Below are 9,815 nucleotides of genomic sequence, written 5' to 3'. Positions count from 1 at the left end.
AAGAGGCAACAGTGAATTACAAGGCTAGGAAGAGGAAGACTTGTTCTAGAGCTGGGGGAATTGGTGCCAATTAAAACTTTTAAAAACCAGTGAAAATTGGTGGTTAGGAATGCCTTCTTTCAGTTGTGGCAAATATACCAACTATGCCCCTACCGGGATAGATAGAGCTGGGCACAGTCACTCCAGCACTGGTAACATCCAGGTTAGATTACTGTAATGCACTCTACATGGGGCTTCCTTATGGTCCAGAGACTTCAAGTGGTTCAGGACTGCACGATTAGCATCTGGTGCCACCTCACTGGCCCATATTACAGCAATTCTGTACAAACTACACTGGCTAACAGTTGAAGCCTGGGCCCAATTTAAAGTGCTTGTTGTAACATATAAGGCCCTTAACAACTTAGGACCTTGTTACCTGAAAAACCCATATGTATCTTCCCAACTCATAAGATCTGGGTGGGAGGCCCTTCTAAAAGAGCCATCTCTCAAGGAAGTGTGTGCACCCCATCTTTGGAATGGAATAGACTCCCCAGAGAAGTTTGCCTGGTGCCAGGTGAAAACATTCCTTCACCTATTTTAATAACTGATTGCAGATGTTTATTAATTTTAGTGGGATTTTAGTATAGTAGTATGATTGCCTGTCTCACCTTGACATGTTTTTAGAATGATCCCTGTTAAACTATTATTACTATTGTTATTTATAGTGTAATTATGTTTTTTAATGTTTTATTGTGTAATTGTGAATATTGCTTGTTGTACACCACCTAGAGAGCTTTTTGGGGCTAGTTGAAGCTTAGAAATAAATAAACTCAATAGATACGCCATCTGGATTCATCATAAAATTGAGTTGTGTCCATTCTGGAGAAAATAACTTATATGGAAAAAACTAGAGTTTACTCTGTATATTTATTTATTTATTTATTTATTTAAAGTTTTTCTATACCATCCGACTACAGCACTCATATAGTCTTAAAATATTAAGATTGAAATAAAAAGCATGGTTGATGATATAATGAGTGAAAATTATTGTGGAGGGCCATCCTATGAACTTAAGGTCTAAAGTGTCGGGGGGGCGGGGGATTGGCAGCAAACCTAAACAAGCATAGGAGAAAGCAGTAAATCTGCAATCCTATACATACCTGGGAGTAAATCCTATTGAACTTGATATAACTTAGCATTTGGTGCATGTGAAATTAAACAACTTAAAAAAAAGCTGTTCAAATGCACATAACTTTTGGTAATTTTAGAAGCAGGATTATGCTCATATATAGAGAACTGTTTCTCTCTTTAGGTTATGTTATACTACTCGTGAAGTTGTGTCCGACCCGTCACGACCCCACGGACAACATTCCTCCAGGCCATCCTGACCTCCACCATCTCCCGGAGTGCACCTAAGCTCACACCAACTGCTTCAGTGACTCCATCCAGCCACCTCATTCTCTGCCGACCCCTTCTTCTTTTGCCATCTATTGTTCCCAGCATTAGACTCTTCCCCAGGGAGTCCTTCCTTCTCATTAGGTGGCCAAAGTAGTTGAGTTTCATCTTCAGTATCTGGCCTTCTAAAGAGCAGTCAGGGTTGATCTCCTCTAGGACTGAATGGTCTGATTGCCTTGCAGTCCAAGGAACTCGCAGGAGTCTCCTCCAGCACCACAGTTCAAAAGCCTCAATTCTTCGGCACTCAGCCTTCCTTATGGTCCAACTTTCACAGCCCTACATTGCAACTGGGGAAACCATAGCCTTGACTATACGCACTTTTGTCAGCAGGGTGATGTCTCTGCTTTTTACTGTCAAATACTCTGGCCATCTAATGAGAAGGAAGGACTCCCTGGAGAGGAGCCTAATGCTGGGAACAATAGATGGCAAAAGAAGAAGGGGACGGCAGAGGATGAGGTGGCTGGACGGAGTCACTGAAGCAGTCGGTGTGAGCTTCAGTGGACTCTGGGGGATGGTGGAGGACAGGAAGGCCTGGAGGAATGTTGTCCGTGGGGTCACGATGGATCACTTTGCTACTAACAACAACAAATTTCCAAGCTCCTCTAAGAGTCCTCTGGGTCAGTGAGATTTTTTAAAACAACACTTAAAACAACTATGCAGTGGACACAGTAGAGCTCCCCCTGAAATTTTGTAATGGGAGGGCGACTGAGCAGTAATTCTTAGTACCATATTATGAGTGCTGGAAAGTTATCCATTTTCATTTGTAAAATACTAACTGATTCAGCAGAGGAAGGAAGATGAGACCTACTCTTGTGGTTTTACTATGCATGACTAGTCACATTGAGGAAATAGATATGAATGTCATTGCCTCTCCCGTGCAAAATGCACTACCTGATATTTGTAATTGACATTTAACAATTCTTTTCTCGTTTATGGTGCCATCCTGTGTACATTGAGACAGAAAAGGCCTACCTCTCCCAGCATCCTTCAGCATAGGAATGCACCCTTAAACTCCTTTTGAAAACACCAAAGGATATGCATGGAATAGAACATACAATGCCTGAAAACTTTTAATATTGAATAATCACTATATTTTTATCAATGCATGCAACACATAAGTTAGATTTCATCCTGAATTCAAATGGTGACATATAGAACTCAGTGTGGATTGGCTTTCTGAACCATAAAACACAATTTTGTTAGCACTGTGTTAAAGAAAAGATTTAAAAGAATGTATTTTTCGAGAACATATTACGCCTGTCCCCTTCCAGCTGCATTGACAGCCAGTTGAAGTCTGGGCCTGATTCAGAGTGCTAGTATTAACATTCAAATCCCTAAATGGTTTGTGGCCAGGTTATCTCAAGGAAAGCCTCATCTTACATGTATGTACAGTGGTACCTTGGCTCACGAACGCCTCAGTTTACGACCAGATTGGGTCACAAACAAAAATTTCATAAAAAATTTGACACAAGTCGCCATCCCTGCATTGGGTGGCAACCACAATCATGGCCCTCTCCCCACCCCCCAAGTGGGGAGAGGGCCATGATCACGGGTTCGCTCATGCAGGGAAGATGGGCGCGATCATGGTTGTGCTGGGGGGGGGGGGGGGGGGGAGATGGCATAGATCACGCCTGTCTTTCCTGCACGAGCACAACCACAATCTCGGCCATCTCCCCACTCCAGCACAATCACCCCCATCTCCCCCATCCCTGGGCATGCAGGGATGATGGGCGCAATCGCAGTTGTGCTGGGGCAGGGGGAGATGACCATGCTCATGCTCGGGGTGCAGGGGAGATGGCCGTGATTTTTGTTGTTTTTGTCACTTTGCTTCAAATGTTTCTGATTAAAAAAAAATAGTCACAGAATGGATTAACCTTATTTACATTGAACCTCATGGGGAAATTTGGGTCATGACCAGAGTCCTGAAACAGATCGTGAGCCAAGGTACCACTGTATCTGGACACTGAGGTCATCTTTGGGAGTCCTTCTCTGGGAGCCCCCTCTAGTGGCTTCCAAGAGAAGGGCCTTTTTGGTTTTGGCACCCTAGCTATGAGCTCTCTAATGAGCCTGGTGCCTACTCTGTATTCTGTTGGTGACAGGAAAACCCTTTTATTTTCCCAATACTTTGACAGTTAACAGTTAACTTTTTAACTTCAGTTTTAATACTGCATTTTTGCTCATACTGCTACTATACCTCTTTGCTGATTCAGTTGCAATTGCTATTGTGGTTTTATTGTGTTCAGTCTTGTTTGTTTTATTTATTATTTATTTAGAACATTTCTATGCTGCCCCCATCGCAACAAAGCCTCGGGGCGGCTCACAAAGAATACATAAAAACATACATAAATAATAATACTATAACAATTAAAAAAACATTAAAAAAACCCCCGATGCATTCTCGGCTAAAAGTTTTAAAATCCTAATTAATTCAATAATTTAACAATTAAAATAAGTTTTAAATAAAAAGGTCTTAGCCTGGCGCCGCAAAACAAATAACGCCGGCGCCAGGCGGACCTCTCTGGGAAGCGCATTCCATAGATGGGGCGCCACCGCAGAGAAAGCCCTCCTCCGGGTACTCACCCTCCTAATATCATTCACAGAGGGTTCCCGGAGAAGGGCATCTGTTGCTGATCTCAAGGGGCTGGAGGGCATATATGGGCGCAAGCGTTCCTTTAGATATCCAGGTCCCAAGCCGTTTAGGGCTTTATAGGTCATAACCAACATGTTTGTGTGAACGTGTGTTTTTAAAACTTTTGTTAACTCCCCAGAAAGCCTCAGCTATTGGGTGTTATAAAAATGAAACAAATGGATAAAAATTCTCTGTGTGTTCTTAGCAATCACATGTAACACCCTGATACTCCCATCAACTAATCAATATAGATTTACTAAAAACCACACTTGGGAAGGAGATCAGTCTTGAATTATATAAAGAAATTGATGATGCTGATGCTAGAAGGACTGGTGGATGGAAACAAAGAAAGTGACCAAGCTATAATTCTTTTTCTTACTTTTTGGGCACTATTTTGCCTGCTGGTTTATTTTGCTCAAGTCTCTAGTTGTTTATTGTCATGGCTCAAAAGGTTTTGGGGATGCCATTAAATCACATTATATAGGCATGCCAGCCAAAGGTGGGTTGCATGTAAGTTCCACAGTCCTAATCTTACCAACTGGGGAAACACTTCATTGTTTATCACGGGGTTTACTATCAAGTAAATGTAGTTCAGTGAGAGTTATACTGTTGGCCTCTTAGTTTCTGGACTTCATTTTCAGAGAGGTTGGTTGTGAGGTTGAGATGTCACTAGGTGGCAGCATGTATTAGTAAAGCCTTTCACAGCTGGAGTGGGCAGAAGCCGAATTGCCAGATACTGTATTCCTAACTTCCAGAAGCTACAACCATCCTGACCAAAGGCCAAGTTGAAATCCAAAGCATCTCAATATCTATTTCCTGCCCATCTTTGCTTTACAAGTCACAAAATAGCTCTTTTGATAATTAGCTGACAATCTATGCATTCCAAGTTGGTACAAGCTAGCTTTGAGTGTACCCCAAGGATTTAAAAGTGTAAAATCATAAATACAAAGTGCAAATATTAAAAATGTGTGTTTAGAAACTCACATATGAGGCAAGGACATGTGTCATTTATTTATTTATTTATTTAGAATGTTTGTATGCAGTCCCATCGCATGAGCCTCAGGATGGCTTACATACAATAAATAAACATGATGCAAATAGTGCAAATTAAATCCAGATTCACCCTGGCTGCAAATTAAAACCTATAAATGATATTAAAAATGGTTAAAATATTGTTTAAATAAAAAGGTCATACAGGTGGGATTGGTTGCGTTTCCTGACAAAAGCGTGTTTAATGGAAAAGATGGCTTTCTTGCCGCAGAATTTGTAAAAGTATTCTATCACCAGATTATACACTAGAAGCAGTCTTAGATTCATACATGAAGCATAACTGCAATCCACACTGGGAGCTGCAGTTCTGAAGAATATTTGGGTACCCCCAGTTTGGGCTCGACTGCACTAAGCATTTGTTATGTCCACTCAAACCAATGTGATACTTGATGGTGGCTGAGTGATTTTTATTCATGGTTAGTTTTCCAATCATATGCTTTTCTTTTGATTTTCAATGCAGCAGAAAGTTCAAATCAGGAGTGGCCAAGCAGTAACAGAGAAGGTCTGCTCCAAGCATCTTCCTAATTAGCTTCCTACCAAAGCCATTGGGAGGGCCATGGCTTACTTTTGGTAAAGAAATGGTTGGAAACAACTGGGTTAAGCCAGCATTTCACAACCTGCAGTAACTTCCAACATGAATAGCTGAAGAAAAATTGGGTTCTAATGCAACACATTTCAAGAGTTCCACATTGGGGAAGCCTGGATTCAACCCTCCCTTTTCACTAGCAGTCCTCCACATCTGACTTCAGCCCCCTAACTGCTGCTTTGAGTTTAGAAGGAGAAGAGCATTAGACAGAGGAAGTATTTCTTCAGTGCTGTCTCTAGCTTTTGGGGTGGCTTGGGCAAGGTTCCTTTAGGGCTGCATGCCAGCTCAGTGAATCCACTTCCACAGGTACCACTTCTCATTCCCTGGACCTCTCCCCGCAGCCATTGATCGGGTCAGTGCTGTCAGTGGAAGAAGATATCCTGTCTCTTTGCTCTGGTTGCAGCTTGCATGCAAGTCAGGAGTTATGGACAGCAAGGAGCAAGGCCCTTGGGGCCAAGCAATGGATCCCCTGCGAATTTATGAACCTCATGGTTGCCAGTCCACTCTGCCACTGGCCCTGCAATGGCTTGACGTAAGTAACATGAACCACGGTCAGCCTTCCTCATCATGGCACCTTTCGAATGTGTTGGACGGCCACTTGGGCCCCTAATATGACAAGGCCATTGGCTGTGCTGACTAGCAATGATGCGAGCTGTAGGCTAACGTATCTGGAGGGTGCCCTGTTGGGGAAGGTCACCTTAGACCTCCATTATCAATATTTCGGAACGACTTCTGTTTTTCACCCTGCAATCCCAGATCAGGTTTCCAGAAATAGCAGATGTGGTGGTGAACGTGTGACACTACCACTTCAGACTACAGAGAAGAGCTTGCGCAATTTATTGTTTTATTATCAAAGCAGTTTCCTACACATAAAAAGCGAAGGATGTAAGGGAGAAGCCTGGGCTATAATCCAGCTTCCTGGCATGAGGTTTTCTGTGTGTGAGGATTTTAAAGAAGTGTATGAGGGAGTATACGGATATTCACACACATTCTGAGGTTTATTATTTGTTGCTAGTCAGAATTAGGCCCTGGTCTTCCCTTGGTCACTCCCAAGTTTATGGCAAAAGAAATACATTCCAAATTGTGAGCCAGTGTGGTGTTGTGGTTAAGAGTGTGGGACTGGGACTCAGATGATCTGGGTTCTAGTCCCCGCTCAGCCATGGAGCCAACTGGGTGACTTTGGGCCAGGCACAGACTCTCAGCCCAACCTCCCTCACAGGGTTGTTGTTGTGGGGATAAGATGGAGGGGGAGAATGATGTAAGCTGCCTTGAGCCCTTTGTAGGAAAAAGGCAGGGTATAAATCGGAAAAAAAATTGTCCTCCTGCTATTCCCCACCTCTATGCTCTATTCAAGTTTTGTACTCTGAACATGATAAACAAGTTAAATATTAGCCAGCTTGCATATAACAATGCAGTTGCAGAATTTGAGATTTGCAGGTCAGATTACTCTGGCTTCTCACATGTTGATGCTTATCTAGTTTGTGGTGGCTAGTTCTCTTGCAATGTGCAAGAGACCCTTACATGAAAAGCACTGGATAAAGGTCTTACACACTGTAACTCTCTTGACTGAATAAATGTGATGAAAACTGTAACAATTCCTGTTGCTAAAGCAAGGCTTTCAAGATGTTTTTAGTTCTCTCACTCTGGGTACTTCTGATAGACTTTTATTTTGCAATCAGTGTGCCTTAACACAAAAATTTAGCTAGGGGTGCAGTATTTTCTGCCTTCGATTTGTAATTTCCTATCGCTTCTTTCATTTTCTTTCTTATCACAGAAAATCCACTTAAGGAGGGGAAGAGAGAACAGTTGTTATAATCTATTTAATTGATTGAAGTGGGAGCCATCTGTCTTGAAAGCATCCTATGTTTTGGTGTTATACAGTCTAAACTGGCACATGTTCACTCAGAAGTATACTCCTCTGGATTCAGTGTGATTTGCTTTCAGCTAAATGAAGTGAGAACTGAAGCTTTAGCCATGGTTCCATGTTCGTTCCAGGTATGGACCAACCCACACAAATCTCTAGTCATTGCTACTAAACATAAACTGTGAATCACACACACCTCTTCCTACCAATTCCTGCACCAACTGAACTATTCTTTCTTGTAAACAACAACACTGAACAAACCTCCCTCTTCAAAAGTTGCAGTTTTTACTTTACCTTCAAATCAAGGCAGCAGTTCCAAAAAATAATTATGCCAATGCACTGACATTAATCTCACTCCAACTGGGTAACAGATAAATGTACAGAAGGTTTTGTGTCATACATTAGCACATCTTATTTCATAGTACCTCTGTGAACATCAAAAAGATCACTCGAGAAATTTCAGAGGGGAGTCATTCTTAATATCCTGATAGAGCAAGACAAAGAATCCTGTGCATCTGCCTTCATTGATATGAAGATGCATAAAAATTGTCTTCATGCACAGAACTATTTGTTGTTAAGACTGCAGTAAAGGATTCTGTGCATTGTAAATTCTTAATAAATAACAATAAAACACAATAAGGATTAATAGATAATATCATAGATTTGACTCTATCTTAGTAACAGATCAGACTTATAGTCAGACCTGCCGGGTGCAATTTCTGCTAAGCTTTTCACCTAATCTTGATAAAGGCTGCTAGCCTATCTCACTTATTTGGGAATAAGTTCCTTTGGACTCAGTGGGGCTTGCTTCTGAGTAGGCATGTAAGCACTGCACTGCATAGCTATGCACCCCTTTGTGGGAATAAGCCTAATTAAATTCAGTAGACATCTTCTGTGTCATGTGTGAGATCAAACTATATAGGCAAGTTCCAGAATTCAGTGATAAAGCTTTTCCTGAAGCTTTTACTTATTAGCGGCAGATGAGGGTTGCATCTTAACACAGGGGGCAGCCCCTTGGAGGGACCCTTTGCACACTGAAAACTGGCCTGTCAGGGAGAAGGGCTCAGGTAGCCTTTCTCCTAGCATGCCATTTTCCAACCCAGATATGTGTTATACTCCAGGAAAATCCTTAACCCTTGAGTCTTTTGATTTGAAGCAAGATTTACTGCTTGATTCTTAAATTTATAAACAATGCTGCTTCCATTCACAACTGATTGCCAGTGTATCACTCATAATCCCTTGGTGAAAATAAAATCTGTAAGAGTCTTGTTCACTTTCTGCCTTTTCCAGATTATAAAATAAACTTGCAGGATGGGAGCAGTCTCCTTACAGACTGGGATCAGGGCTCAGGTGAGGGGTAGGAATGTAAGTCTGCATAGAAGATATGCTGTGATTTTCATAGATTTGGGTTTGGTAAGCTTTCATTGTGGTACTGTATATGTATCTTATATTTCATAGGATAGTATAGAATATTTAGATAGTATTGCTGTTGTTAGTCATGAAGTCATGTCTGACTCATCGAGACCCCATGGACAACATTCCTCCAGGCCTTCCTGTCCTCCACCATCCCCCGGAGTCCACTCAAGCTCACACCGACAGCTTCAGTGACTCCATCCAGCCACCTCATTCTCTGCCGCCCCCTTCTTCTTTTGCCATCAATTGTTCCCAACATTAGGCTCTTCTCCAGGGAGTCCTTCCTTCTCATTAGGTGGCCAGAGTATTTGAGTTTCATCTTCAGTATCTGGCCTTCTGAAGAGCAGTCAGAATTGATCTCCTCTACGACTGACCAGTTTGATTGCCTTGCAGTCCAAGGGACTTGCAGGACTCTCCTCCAGCACCACAATTCAAAGGCCTCAATTCTTCGGCACTCAGCCTTCCTTATGGTCCAACTTTCACAGCCATACATTGCAACTGGGAAAACCATAGCCTTGACTATACGCACTTTTGTTGGTAGGGTGATGTCTCTGCTTTTTAGTATGCTGTCTAAATTTGCCATAGCTTTCCTTCCCAGGAGCAAGCGTCTTTTAATTTCTTGGCTGCAGTCCCCATCTGCGGTGATCATGGAGCCCAGAAAAATAAAACCTGTCACTACCTCCATTTCTTCCCCATCTATTTGCCAGGAAGTGAGAGGGCCAGATGCCATGATCTTAGTTTTCTTAATGTCGAGTTTCAAGCCAACTTTTGCGTTCTCCTCCTTCACCCACATCAAGAGGTTCTTTAGTTCCTCTTCACTTTCTGCCATTAGAGTGGTA

Source organism: Varanus komodoensis, unplaced genomic scaffold, assembly GCF_004798865.1.
Source record: "Varanus komodoensis strain SLA01 unplaced genomic scaffold, ASM479886v1 scaffold59_1, whole genome shotgun sequence".
In the NCBI taxonomy this organism is placed as follows: domain Eukaryota; kingdom Metazoa; phylum Chordata; class Lepidosauria; order Squamata; family Varanidae; genus Varanus; species Varanus komodoensis.
Note: the sequence above shows the minus strand (reverse complement) of the source record.